The 13,937-nt window shown below is 43.7% G+C and overlaps 12 non-coding genes across 12 annotated transcripts; all 12 read left to right on the forward strand.

Moving 5' to 3' along the window:
* Positions 1-1,980: 1,980 nt before the first annotated feature.
* Positions 1,981-2,052, forward strand: trnap-ugg. Its single transcript has one exon. It is a non-coding gene; the product is annotated as a tRNA-Pro (tRNA).
* An 860-nt stretch (positions 2,053-2,912) lies between these two features.
* Positions 2,913-2,984, forward strand: trnap-cgg. The gene has a single exon. It is a non-coding gene; the product is annotated as a tRNA-Pro (tRNA).
* A 946-nt stretch (positions 2,985-3,930) lies between these two features.
* trnap-ugg lies at positions 3,931-4,002 on the forward strand. Its single transcript has one exon. It is a non-coding gene; the product is annotated as a tRNA-Pro (tRNA).
* A 946-nt stretch (positions 4,003-4,948) lies between these two features.
* On the forward strand, positions 4,949-5,020 carry trnap-ugg. Its single transcript has one exon. It is a non-coding gene; the product is annotated as a tRNA-Pro (tRNA).
* A 311-nt stretch (positions 5,021-5,331) lies between these two features.
* On the forward strand, positions 5,332-5,402 carry trnap-agg. Its single transcript has one exon. It is a non-coding gene; the product is annotated as a tRNA-Pro (tRNA).
* Positions 5,403-6,885: 1,483 nt separating this feature from the next.
* trnap-ugg lies at positions 6,886-6,957 on the forward strand. The gene has a single exon. It is a non-coding gene; the product is annotated as a tRNA-Pro (tRNA).
* Positions 6,958-7,898: 941 nt separating this feature from the next.
* trnap-ugg lies at positions 7,899-7,970 on the forward strand. Its single transcript has one exon. It is a non-coding gene; the product is annotated as a tRNA-Pro (tRNA).
* A 311-nt stretch (positions 7,971-8,281) lies between these two features.
* Positions 8,282-8,353, forward strand: trnap-agg. Its single transcript has one exon. It is a non-coding gene; the product is annotated as a tRNA-Pro (tRNA).
* A 1,490-nt stretch (positions 8,354-9,843) lies between these two features.
* On the forward strand, positions 9,844-9,914 carry trnap-ugg. The gene has a single exon. It is a non-coding gene; the product is annotated as a tRNA-Pro (tRNA).
* A 943-nt stretch (positions 9,915-10,857) lies between these two features.
* On the forward strand, positions 10,858-10,929 carry trnap-ugg. Its single transcript has one exon. It is a non-coding gene; the product is annotated as a tRNA-Pro (tRNA).
* Positions 10,930-11,240: 311 nt separating this feature from the next.
* On the forward strand, positions 11,241-11,312 carry trnap-agg. The gene has a single exon. It is a non-coding gene; the product is annotated as a tRNA-Pro (tRNA).
* A 2,499-nt stretch (positions 11,313-13,811) lies between these two features.
* trnap-ugg lies at positions 13,812-13,883 on the forward strand. The gene has a single exon. It is a non-coding gene; the product is annotated as a tRNA-Pro (tRNA).
* Positions 13,884-13,937: the final 54 nt, after the last annotated feature.

A 13,937-nucleotide genomic window follows, 5' to 3' on the forward strand; every position in this document is an offset into this window, starting at 1 on the left:
GTGAGGTCCCGGTTCAAATCCCGGACAAGCCCGTCTTACTTTCTTCGTTTGCGATTCATATCTGAGAGTGTTTCAGTTACGTTTTAGAGATAGTTTCCAATGCTAACCATTCCACGCACGCTCCAGTCTACTTGATGATTAGGCAGAGCAATGGAACGAGATACAGCAACTGATCAATGTTCATCCCGCTGCCGTCGGTTCTTTCACCACCACGTGTCAATATCTGCACTGCTTCTTACAGAAATATTTTGGCTTGCATGTCGGTAGAAAAGAGAACTTGCTGACACTAAACACCCTAAAATACCTGACCAACACAACCATTAAGCCATTTAAGACATGGAAACGAACTGATATATATCTATTGTTGTTGTTTTCTTCTTCTTGCGCTCCTTCAGCTGCTTCCGCACTTTCAGCAATTAGGAACAGCTGGTGATCATTTCTTGAAAGAAGTAAAGCTTTTCAGTATGCGGCCAGGAAAGGAAGCAGTAAAGAATTTCCATTTAGAACTGAATTTTTGTCAGGTGTAAATAAAACAAATTCACTTTTCAACTGAAGGATTGAGAGAATGCAGCCTTCCGGCATTTGCTTTAAAGCTTCGGTTAAGACGAAAGGAATTCTAACGCCGTTTCAGAAGAGTACCCCTTCAGATTTGGGCTGGAAATAAACCTCAATGAGTTTCAAGGATCCGTGAAGATTTATTTCATGCGTTAGTCTGAAATGTTTCTTTGCGCTGAATTTCGCAACTCTGCCAGCATTTGGAATGTGGAATTGATTTTCTGCAGTTTTCAGAACATTTAATTGTCACGTATGTCAGAAACAAAAAGAACCCAAAGTTCCTTGCGCCTCTGAGAAGCCCTTGATTTCTTTAGAAGTGCATTCCTTCGAGAAATTTTGCTTTGAAACACACAATGCAAATCTTGCGGCAATAGCAGCCATACTGCCTAGGAGAATGCCAAAAGCGCGCAGCCAGCCGGCTTGTTGGTCTAGGGGTATGATTCTCGCTTTGGGTGAGAGGTCCCGGTTCAAATCCCGGACAAGCCCGCCTTACTTGCTTCGCTTGATTCATATCTGAGAGTGTTTAAGTTACGTTTTAGAGATAGTTTCCAATGCTAACCATTCCACGATCGCTCCAGTCTACTTGATGATTAGGCAAAGCAATGGAACGAGATACAGCAACTGATAAATGTTCATCCCGTTGCCGTCAGCGTTTCTTTCACCAGTACGTGTCAATATCTGCACTGCTTCTTACAGAAATATTTTGGCTTGCATGTCGGTAGAAAAGAGAACTTGCTGACCCTAAACACCCTAAAATACCTGACCAACACAACCATTAAGCCATTTAAGACATGGAAACGAACTGATATATACCTGTTGTTGTTGTTTGCTTCTTCTGGCCGCTCCGTCAGCTGCTTCCGCACTTTCAGCAATGAGGAAACAGCTGGTGATCATTTCTTGAAAGAAGTAAAGCTTTTCGTATGCGGCCAGGAAAGGAAGCAGTAAAGAATTTCCATTTGGAACTGAATTTTGTCAGGTGTAAATAAAACAAATTCACTTTTCAACTGAAGGATTGAGAGAATGCAGCCTTCCGGGTTTTTGCCTTAAAGCTTCGGTTAAGACGAAAGGAATTCTAACGCCGCTTCAGAAGAGTACCCCTTCAGATTTGGGCTGGAAATAAACCTCAATGAGTTTCAAGGATCCGCTAAGATTTATTTCATGCGTTAGTCTGAAATGTTTCTTTGCGCTTAATTTCGCAACTCTGCCAGCATTTGGAATGTGGAATTGATTTTCTGCAGTTTTCAGAACATTTAATTGTCACGTATGTCAGAAACAAAAGAATCCAAAGTTCCTTGCGCCTCTGAGAAGCCCTTGATTTCTTTAGAAGTACATTCCTTCGAGAAATTTTGCTTTGAAACACACAATGCAAATCTTGCGGCAATAGCAGCCATACTGCCTAGGAGAATGCCAAGAAGCGCGCCAGCCGGCTTGTTGGTCTAGGGGTATGATTCTCGCTTTGGGTGCGAGAGGTCCCGGGTTCAAATCCCGGACAAGCCCTCCTTCATTTACCCACGTTAACTCTTGTCCTAGTGCTTCAACTCGGTTGCGTTCTTTGCATTACCGGGCAAAGTCTGAGCGACATGCAAAACGGTTGTCGACCTATAATAGTTTGCCTCTGTTTTGGCGCTTCCACTACCCAAATTGGCCTTAACCCAACGGGAATCATTGCGCCACTCAACACGCAGATTGTAGGCAACCGTTGTCTTCAAGTGTATCCTGTAAAGCCATGAAAAATGAACTCTTGAAATGGGTGATGAGAATTAAAATTCCAAACCCTAAGTGGGACATTAAAAGTGTTCCACATGTGCTGGCTTGTTGGTCTAGGGTATGATTCTCGCTTAGGGTGCGAGAGGTCCGGTTCAAATCCCGGACAAGCCCGTCTTTGCTTGATCCTTTGCAGTTTGCCTCTTCCGAAATGGTGGGAATCCCCCCATGAAGCTTCTGAATGGCTTAAGAAAGACGTTGCTCCCACGTCTCGCTTACCAGATGCAGCTGAGAAGAAAACGCACCCGCTCAAAAGCGACAACCTTAAAGGAGCTCCTCTTCCCATTGCTGCCTTTCCTGGTAGGGTTCTTCCTAAAGAACCGCTTTTCCTTGGTGAAACGGCACAAAACGATTCCTTACCTGGAATGATTGAAAATAGCTTCATCTGTTCTTCTTGCCGCTGCTGCCTAGAACTTGAAGGAAAACTTTGGCGATTTTTGCTGAAAGCAGTGTAAAGCTTCACACAAAGGAAGACAATTCTCTGATGGGATAATTGATTTCTACTTTCAGCGGTCCAATTCCAGAGGTAAAACATCCGCATTTAACCTTAAGTTTTAAAACACTGCCGGTCAGGCCCCCCGCAGCTCGATGTTGGCTTGTTGGTCTAGGGGTATGATTCTCGCTTCGGGTGCGTGAGGTCCCGGGTTCAAATCCCGGACAAGCCCGTCTTACTTTCTTCGTTTGCGATTCATATCTGAGAGTGTTTCAGTTACGTTTTAGAGATAGTTTCCAATGCTAACCATTCCACGCACGTTCCAGTCTACTTGATGATTAGGCAGAGCAATGGAACGAGATACAGCAACTGATCAATGTTCATCCCGCTGCCGTCGGCGTTCCTTTCACCAGTACGTGCCAATATCTGCACTGCTTCTTACAGAAATATTTTGGCTTGCATGTCGGTAGAAAAGAGAACTTGCTGACACTAAACACCCTAAAATACCTGACCAACACAACCATTAAGCCATTTAAGACATGGAAACGAACTGATATATATCTATTGTTGTTGTTTTCTTCTTCTTGCCGCTCCTTCAGCTGCTTCCGCACTTTCAGCAATTAGGGAACAGCTGGTGATCATTTCTTGAAAGAAGTAAAGCTTTTCGTATGCGGCCAGGAAAGGAAGCAGTAAAGAATTTCCATTTAGAACTGAATTTTTGTCAGGTGTAAATAAAACAAATTCACTTTTCAACTGAAGGATTGAGAGAATGCAGCCTTCCGGGCATTTGCTTTAAAGCTTCGGTTAAGACGAAAGGAATTCTAACGCCGTTTCAGAAGAGTACCCCTTCAGATTTGGGCTGGAAATAAACCTCAATGAGTTTCAAGGATCCGCTGAAGATTTATTTCATGCGTTAGTGTGAAATGTTTCTTTGCGCTGAATTTCGCAACTCTGCCAGCATTTGGAATGTGGAATTGATTTTCTGCAGTTTTCAGAACATTTAATTGTCACGTATGTCAGAAACAAAAAGAACCCAAAGTTCCTTGCGCCTCTGAGAAGCCCTTGATTTCTTTAGAAGTGCATTCCTTCGAGAAATTTTGCTTTGAAACACACAATGCAAATCTTGCGGCAATAGCAGCCATACTGCCTAGGAGAATGCCAAGAAGGCGCGCTCAGCCGGCTTGTTGGTCTAGGGGTATGATTCTCGCTTTGGGTGCGAGAGGTCCCGGGTTCAAATCCCGGACAAGCCCGTCTTACTTGCTTCGTTTGCGATTCATATCTGAGAGTGTTTAAGTTACGTTTTAGAGATAGTTTCCAATGATAACCATTCCACGTATCGTTCCAGTCTACTTGATGATTAGGCAAAGCAATGGAACGAGATACAGCAACTGATAAATGTTCATCCCGTTGCCGTCGGCGTTTCTTTCACCAGTACGTGTCAATATCTGCACTGCTTCTTACAGAAATATTTTGGCTTGCATGTCGGTAGAAAAGAGAACTTGCTGACCCTAAACACCCTAAAATACCTGACCAACACAACCATTAAGCCATTTAAGACATGGAAACGAACTGATATATACCTGTTGTTGTTGTTTGCTTCTTCTGGCGCTCCGTCAGCTGCTTCCGCACTTTCAGCAATGAGGAAACAGCTGGTGATCATTTCTTGAAAGAAGTAAAGCTTTTCGTATGCGGCCAGGAAAGGAAGCAGTAAAGAATTTCCATTTGGAACTGAATTTTTGTCAGGTGTAAATAAAACAAATTCACTTTTCAACTGAAGGATTGAGAGAATGCAGCCTTCCGGGTTTTTGCCTTAAAGCTTCGGTTAAGACGAAAGGAATTCTAACGCCGTTTCAGAAGAGTACCCCTTCAGATTTGGGCTGGAAATAAACCTCAATGAGTTTCAAGGATCCGCTAAGATTTATTTCATGCGTTAGTCTGAAATGTTTCTTTGCGCTTAATTTCGCAACTCTGCCAGCATTTGGAATGTGGAATTGATTTTCTGCAGTTTTCAGAACATTTAATTGTCACGTATGTCAGAAACAAAAGAATCCAAAGTTCCTTGCGCCTCTGAGAAGCCCTTGATTTCTTTAGAAGTACATTCCTTCGAGAAATTTTGCTTTGAAACACACAATGCAAATCTTGCGGCAATAGCAGCCATACTGCCTAGGAGAATGCCAAGAAAGCGCGCGCTCAGCCGGCTTGTTGGTCTAGGGGTATGATTCTCGCTTTGGGTGCGAGAGGTCCCGGGTTCAAATCCCGGACAAGCCCTCCTTCATTTACCCACGTTAACTCTTGTCCTAGTGCTTCAACTCGGTTGCGTTCTTTGCATTACCGGGCAAAGTCTGAGCGACATGCAAAACGGTTGTCGACCTATAATAGTTTGCCTCTGTTTTGCGCTTCCACTACCCAAATTGGCCTTAACCCAACGGGAATCATTGCGCCACTCAACACGCAGATTGTAGGCAACCGTTGTCTTCAAGTGTATCCTGTAAAGCCATGAAAAATGAACTCTTGAAATGGGTGATGAGAATTAAAATTCCAAACCCTAAGTGGGACATTAAAAGTGTTCCACATGTGCTGGCTTGTTGGTCTAGGGTATGATTCTCGCTTAGGGTGCGAGAGGTCCCGGGTTCAAATCCCGGACAAGCCCGTCTTTGCTTGATCCTTTGCAGTTTGCCTCTTCCGAAATGGTGGGAATCCCCATGAAGCTTCTGAATGGCTTAAGAAAGACGTTGCTCACGCCTCGCTTACCAGATGCAGCTGAGAAGAAAACGCACCCGCTCAAAAGCGACAACCTTAAAGGAGCTCCTCTTCCCATTGCTGCCTTTCCTGGTAGGGTTCTTCCTAAAGAACCGCTTTTCCTTGGTGAAACGGCACAAAACGATTCCTTACCTGGAATGATTGAAAATAGCTTCATCTGTTCTTCTTGCCGCTGCTGCCTAGAACTTGAAGGAAAACTTTGGCGATTTTGCTGAAAGCAGTGTAAAGCTTCACACAAAGGAAGACAATTCTCTGATGGGATAATTGATTTCTACTTTCAGCGGTCCAATTCCAGAGGTAAAACATCCGTACGAACCTTAAGTTTTAAAACACTGCCGGTCAGGCCCCGCAGCTCGATGTTGGCTTGTTGGTCTAGGGGTATGATTCTCGCCGGTGCGTGAGGTCCCGGGTTCAAATCCCGGACAAGCCCGTCTTACTTTCTTCGTTTGCGATTCATATCTGAGAGTGTTTCAGTTACGTTTTAGAGATAGTTTCCAATGCTAACCATTCCACGCACCGTTCCAGTCTACTTGATGATTAGGCAGAGCAATGGAACGAGATACAGCAACTGATCAATGTTCATCCCGCTGCCGTCGGCGTTCCTTTCACCAGTACGTGCCAATATCTGCACTGCTTCTTACAGAAATATTTTGGCTTGCATGTCGGTAGAAAAGAGAACTTGCTGACACTAAACACCCTAAAATACCTGACCAACACAACCATTAAGCCATTTAAGACATGGAAACGAACTGATATATATCTATTGTTGTTGTTTTCTTCTTGCCGCTCCTTCAGCTGCTTCCGCACTTTCAGCAATTAGGGAACAGCTGGTGATCATTTCTTGAAAGAAGTAAAGCTTTTCGTATGCGGCCAGGAAAGGAAGCAGTAAAGAATTTCCATTTAGAACTGAATTTTTGTCAGGTGTAAATAAAACAAATTCACTTTTCAACTGAAGGATTGAGAGAATGCAGCCTTCCGGGCATTTGCTTTAAAGCTTCGGTTAAGACGAAAGGAATTCTAACGCCGTTTCAGAAGAGTACCCCTTCAGATTTGGGCTGGAAATAAACCTCAATGAGTTTCAAGGATCCGTGAAGATTGATTTTATGCGTTAGTGTGAAATGTTTCTTTGCGCTGAATTTCGCAACTCTGCCAGCGTTTGGAATGTGGAATTGATTTTCTACAGTTTTCAGAACATTTAATTGTCACGTATGTCAGAAACAAAAAGAACCCAAAGTTCCTTGCGCCTCTGAGAAGCCCTTGATTTCTTTAGAAGTGCATTCCTTCGAGAAATTTTGCTTTGAAACACACAATGCAAATCTTGCGGCAATAGCAGCCATACTGCCTAGGAGAATGCCAAAAAGGCGCGCTCAGCCGGCTTGTTGGTCTAGGGGTATGATTCTCGCTTTGGGTGCGAGAGGTCCCGGGTTCAAATCCCGGACAAGCCCGTCTTACTTGCTTCGTTTGCGATTCATATCTGAGAGTGTTTAAGTTACGTTTTAGAGATAGTTTCCAATGCTAACCATTCCACGATCGTTCCAGTCTACTTGATGATTAGGCAAAGCAATGGAACGAGATACAGCAACTGATAAATGTTCATCCCGTTGCCGTCAGCGTTTCTTTCACCAGTACGTGTCAATATCTGCACTGCTTCTTACAGAAATATTTTGGCTTGCATGTCGGTAGAAAAGAGAACTTGCTGACCCTAAACACCCTAAAATACCTGACCAACACAACCATTAAGCCATTTAAGACATGGAAACGAACTGATATATACCTGTTGTTGTTGTTTGCTTCTTCTGGCGCTCCGTCAGCTGCTTCCGCACTTTCAGCAATGAGGAAACAGCTGGTGATCATTTCTTGAAAGAAGTAAAGCTTTTCGTATGCGGCCAGGAAAGGAAGCAGTAAAGAATTTCCATTTGGAACTGAATTTTTGTCAGGTGTAAATAAAACAAATTCACTTTTCAACTGAAGGATTGAGAGAATGCAGCCTTCCGGTTTTGCCTTAAAGCTTCGGTTAAGACGAAAGGAATTCTAACGCCGTTTCAGAAGAGTACCCCTTCAGATTTGGGCTGGAAATAAACCTCAATGAGTTTCAAGGATCCGCTAAGATTTATTTCATGCGTTAGTCTGAAATGTTTCTTTGCGCTTAATTTCGCAACTCTGCCAGCATTTGGAATGTGGAATTGATTTTCTGCAGTTTTCAGAACATTTAATTGTCACGTATGTCAGAAACAAAAGAATCCAAAGTTCCTTGCGCCTCTGAGAAGCCCTTGATTTCTTTAGAAGTACATTCCTTCGAGAAATTTTGCTTTGAAACACACAATGCAAATCTTGCGGCAATAGCAGCCATACTGCCTAGGAGAATGCCAAGAAGGCGCGCTCAGCCGGCTTGTTGGTCTAGGGGTATGATTCTCGCTTTGGGTGCGAGAGGTCCCGGGTTCAAATCCCGGACAAGCCCTCCTTCATTTACCCACGTTAACTCTTGTCCTAGTGCTTCAACTCGGTTGCGTTCTTTGCATTACCGGGCAAAGTCTGAGCGACATGCAAAACGGTTGTCGACCTATAATAGTTTGCCTCTGTTTTGCGCTTCCACTACCCAAATTGGCCTTAACCCAACGGGAATCATTGCGCCACTCAACACGCAGATTGTAGGCAACCGTTGTCTTCAAGTGTATCCTGTAAAGCCATGAAAAATGAACTCTTGAAATGGGTGATGAGAATTAAAATTCCAAACCCTAAGTGGGACATTAAAAGTGTTCCACATGTGCTGGCTTGTTGGTCTAGGGGTATGATTCTCGCTTAGGGTGCGAGAGGTCCCGGGTTCAAATCCCGGACAAGCCCGTCTTTGCTTGATCCTTTGCAGTTTGCCTCTTCCGGAAATGGTGGGAATCCCCCCATGAAGCTTCTGAATGGCTTAAGAAAGACGCGTTGCTCCACGCCTCGCTTACCAGATGCAGCTGAGAAGAAAACGCACCCGTTCAAAAGCGACAACCTTAAAGGAGCTCCTCTTCCCATTGCTGCCTTTCCTGGTAGGGTTCTTCCTAAAGAACCGCTTTTCCTTGGTGAAACGGCACAAAACGATTCCTTACCTGGAATGATTGAAAATAGCTTCATCTGTTCTTCTTGCCGCTGCTGCCTAGAACTTGAAGGAAAACTTTGGCGATTTTTGCTGAAAGCAGTGTAAAGCTTCACACAAAGGAAGACAATTCTCTGATGGGATAATTGATTTCTACTTTCAGCGGTCCAATTCCAGAGGTAAAACATCCGTACGAACCTTAAGTTTTAAAACACTGCCGGTCAGGCCCCGCAGCTCGATGTTGGCTTGTTGGTCTAGGGGTATGATTCTCGCCGGGCGTGAGGTCCCGGGTTCAAATCCCGGACAAGCCCGTCTTACTTTCTTCGTTTGCGATTCATATCTGAGAGTGTTTCAGTTACGTTTTAGAGATAGTTTCCAATGCTAACCATTCCACGTACCGTTCCAGTCTACTTGATGATTAGGCAGAGCAATGGAACGAGATACAGCAACTGATCAATGTTCATCCCGCTGCCGTCGGCGTTCCTTTCACCAGTACGTGCCAATATCTGCACTGCTTCTTACAGAAATATTTTGGCTTGCATGTCGGTAGAAAAGAGAACTTGCTGACACTAAACACCCTAAAATACCTGACCAACACAACCATTAAGCCATTTAAGACATGGAAACGAACTGATATATATCTATTGTTGTTGTTTTCTTCTTCTTGCCGCTCCTTCAGCTGCTTCCGCACTTTCAGCAATTAGGGAACAGCTGGTGATCATTTCTTGAAAGAAGTAAAGCTTTTCGTATGCGGCCAGGAAAGGAAGCAGTAAAGAATTTCCATTTAGAACTGAATTTTTGTCAGGTGTAAATAAAACAAATTCACTTTTCAACTGAAGGATTGAGAGAATGCAGCCTTCCGGGCATTTGCTTTAAAGCTTCGGTTAAGACGAAAGGAATTCTAACGCCGTTTCAGAAGAGTACCCCTTCAGATTTGGGCTGGAAATAAACCTCAATGAGTTTCAAGGATCCGTGAAGATTGATTTTATGCGTTAGTGTGAAATGTTTCTTTGCGCTGAATTTCGCAACTCTGCCAGCGTTTGGAATGTGGAATTGATTTTCTACAGTTTTCAGAACATTTAATTGTCACGTATGTCAGAAACAAAAAGAACCCAAAGTTCCTTGCGCCTCTGAGAAGCCCTTGATTTCTTTAGAAGTGCATTCCTTCGAGAAATTTTGCTTTGAAACACACAATGCAAATCTTGCGGCAATAGCAGCCATACTGCCTAGGAGAATGCCAAAAGCGCGCTCAGCCGGCTTGTTGGTCTAGGGTATGATTCTCGCTTTGGGTGCGAGAGGTCCCGGGTTCAAATCCCGGACAAGCCCGTCTTACTTGCTTCGTTTGCGATTCATATCTGAGAGTGTTTAAGTTACGTTTTAGAGATAGTTTCCAATGATAACCATTCCACGATCGTTCCAGTCTACTTGATGATTAGGCAAAGCAATGGAACGAGATACAGCAACTGATAAATGTTCATCCCGTTGCCGTCGGCGTTTCTTTCACCAGTACGTGTCAATATCTGCACTGCTTCTTACAGAAATATTTTGGCTTGCATGTCGGTAGAAAAGAGAACTTGCTGACCCTAAACACCCTAAAATACCTGACCAACACAACCATTAAGCCATTTAAGACATGGAAACGAACTGATATATACCTGTTGTTGTTGTTTGCTTCTTCTGGCGCTCCGTCAGCTGCTTCCGCACTTTCAGCAATGAGGAAACAGCTGGTGATCATTTCTTGAAAGAAGTAAAGCTTTTCGTATGCGGCCAGGAAAGGAAGCAGTAAAGAATTTCCATTTGGAACTGAATTTTTGTCAGGTGTAAATAAAACAAATTCACTTTTCAACTGAAGGATTGAGAGAATGCAGCCTTCCGGGTTTTTGCCTTAAAGCTTCGGTTAAGACGAAAGGAATTCTAACGCCGTTTCAGAAGAGTACCCCTTCAGATTTGGGCTGGAAATAAACCTCAATGAGTTTCAAGGATCCGCTAAGATTTATTTCATGCGTTAGTCTGAAATGTTTCTTTGCGCTTAATTTCGCAACTCTGCCAGCATTTGGAATGTGGAATTGATTTTCTGCAGTTTTCAGAACATTTAATTGTCACGTATGTCAGAAACAAAAGAATCCAAAGTTCCTTGCCTCTGAGAAGCCCTTGATTTCTTTAGAAGTACATTCCTTCGAGAAATTTTGCTTTGAAACACACAATGCAAATCTTGCGGCAATAGCAGCCATACTGCCTAGGAGAATGCCAAGAAAGCGCGGCGCCAGCCGGCTTGTTGGTCTAGGGGTATGATTCTCGCTTTGGGTGCGAGAGGTCCCGGGTTCAAATCCCGGACAAGCCCTCCTTCATTTACCCACGTTAACTCTTGTCCTAGTGCTTCAACTCGGTTGCGTTCTTTGCATTACCGGGCAAAGTCTGAGCGACATGCAAAACGGTTGTCGACCTATAATAGTTTGCCTCTGTTTTGCGCTTCCACTACCCAAATTGGCCTTAACCCAACGGGAATCATTGCGCCACTCAACACGCAGATTGTAGGCAACCGTTGTCTTCAAGTGTATCCTGTAAAGCCATGAAAAATGAACTCTTGAAATGGGTGATGAGAATTAAAATTCCAAACCCTAAGTGGGACATTAAAAGTGTTCCACATGTGCTGGCTTGTTGGTCTAGGGGTATGATTCTCGCTTAGGGTGCGAGAGGTCCCGGGTTCAAATCCCGGACAAGCCCGTCTTTGCTTGATCCTTTGCAGTTTGCCTCTTCCGAAATGGTGGGAATCCCCATGAAGCTTCTGAATGGCTTAAGAAAGACGTTGCTCCCGCCTCGCTTACCAGATGCAGCTGAGAAGAAAACGCACCCGTTCAAAAGCGACAACCTTAAAGGAGCTCCTCTTCCCATTGCTGCCTTTCCTGGTAGGGTTCTTCCTAAAGAACCGCTTTTCCTTGGTGAAACGGCACAAAACGATTCCTTACCTGGAATGATTGAAAATAGCTTCATCTGTTCTTCTTGCCGCTGCTGCCTAGAACTTGAAGGAAAACTTTGGCGATTTTGCTGAAAGCAGTGTAAAGCTTCACACAAAGGAAGACAATTCTCTGATGGGATAATTGATTTCTACTTTCAGCGGTCCAATTCCAGAGGTAAAACATCCGTATGAACCTTAAGTTTTAAAACACTGCCGGTCAGGCCCCCCACAGCTCGATGTTGGCTTGTTGGTCTAGGGGTATGATTCTCGCTTCGGTGCGTGAGGTCCCGGGTTCAAATCCCGGACAAGCCCGTCTTACTTTCTTCGTTTGCGATTCATATCTGAGAGTGTTTCAGTTACGTTTTAGAGATAGTTTCCAATGCTAACCATTCCACGCACCGTTCCAGTCTACTTGATGATTAGGCAGAGCAATGGAACGAGATACAGCAACTGATCAATGTTCATCCCGCTGCCGTCGGCGTTCCTTTCACCAGTACGTGCCAATATCTGCACTGCTTCTTACAGAAATATTTTGGCTTGCATGTCGGTAGAAAAGAGAACTTGCTGACACTAAACACCCTAAAATACCTGACCAACACAACCATTAAGCCATTTAAGACATGGAAACGAACTGATATATATCTATTGTTGTTGTTTTCTTCTTCTGCCGCTCCTTCAGCTGCTTCCGCACTTTCAGCAATTAGGGAACAGCTGGTGATCATTTCTTGAAAGAAGTAAAGCTTTTCGTATGCGGCCAGGAAAGGAAGCAGTAAAGAATTTCCATTTAGAACTGAATTTTTGTCAGGTGTAAATAAAACAAATTCACTTTTCAACTGAAGGATTGAGAGAATGCAGCCTTCCGGGCATTTGCTTTAAAGCTTCGGTTAAGACGAAAGGAATTCTAACGCCGTTTCAGAAGAGTACCCCTTCAGATTTGGGCTGGAAATAAACCTCAATGAGTTTCAAGGATCCGTGAAGATTGATTTTATGCGTTAGTGTGAAATGTTTCTTTGCGCTGAATTTCAACTCTGCCAGCATTTGGAATGTGGAATTGATTTTCTACAGTTTTCAGAACATTTAATTGTCACGTATGTCAGAAAACAAAAGAATCCAAAGTTCCTTGCGCCTCTGAGAAGCCCTTGATTTCTTTAGAAGTGCATTCCTTCGAGAAATTTTGCTTTGAAACACACAATGCAAATCTTGCGGCAATAGCAGCCATACTGCCTAGGAGAATGCCAAAAGCGCGCTCAGCCGCTTGTTGGTCTAGGGGTATGATTCTCGCTTTGGGTGCGAGGAGGTCCGGTTCAAATCCCGGACAAGCCCGTCTTACTTGCTTCGTTTGCGATTCATATCTGAGAGTGTTTAAGTTACGTTTTAGAGATAGTTTCCAATGATAACCATTCCACGATCGTTCCAGTCTACTTGATGATTAGGCAAAGCAATGGAACGAGATACAGCAACTGATAAATGTTCATCCCGTTGCCGTCGGCGTTTCTTTCACCAGTACGTGTCAATATCTGCACTGCTTCTTACAGAAATATTTTGGCTTGCATGTCGGTAGAAAAGAGAACTTGCTGACCCTAAACACCCTAAAATACCTGACCAACACAACCATTAAGCCATTTAAGACATGGAAACGAACTGATATATACCTGTTGTTGTTGTTTGCTTCTTCTGGCCGCTCCGTCAGCTGCTTCCGCACTTTCAGCAATGAGGAAACAGCTGGTGATCATTTCTTGAAAGAAGTAAAGCTTTTCGTATGCGGCCAGGAAAGGAAGCAGTAAAGAATTTCCATTTGGAACTGAATTTTTGTCAGGTGTAAATAAAACAAATTCACTTTTCAACTGAAGGATTGAGAGAATGCAGCCTTCCGGGTTTTTGCCTTAAAGCTTCGGTTAAGACGAAAGGAATTCTAACGCCGTTTCAGAAGAGTACCCCTTCAGATTTGGGCTGGAAATAAACCTCAATGAGTTTCAAGGATCCGCTAAGATTTATTTCATGCGTTAGTCTGAAATGTTTCTTTGCGCTTAATTTCGCAACTCTGCCAGCATTTGGAATGTGGAATTGATTTTCTGCAGTTTTCAGAACATTTAATTGTCACGTATGTCAGAAACAAAAGAACCCAAAGTTCCTTGCGCCTCTGAGAAGCCCTTGATTTCTTTAGAAGTGCATTCCTTCGAGAAATTTTGCTTTGAAACACACAATGCAAATCTTGCGGCAATAGCAGCCATACTGCCTAGGAGAATGCCAAAAAGGCGCGCTCAGCCGGCTTGTTGGTCTAGGGGTATGATTCTCGCTTTGGGTGCGAGAGGTCCCGGGTTCAAATCCCGGACAAGCCCGTCTTACTTGCTTCGTTTGCGATTCATATCTGAGAGTGTTTAAGTTACGTTTTA

Source organism: Polypterus senegalus, unplaced genomic scaffold (genome assembly GCF_016835505.1).
Source record: "Polypterus senegalus isolate Bchr_013 unplaced genomic scaffold, ASM1683550v1 scaffold_239, whole genome shotgun sequence".
NCBI lineage: Eukaryota > Metazoa > Chordata > Cladistia > Polypteriformes > Polypteridae > Polypterus > Polypterus senegalus.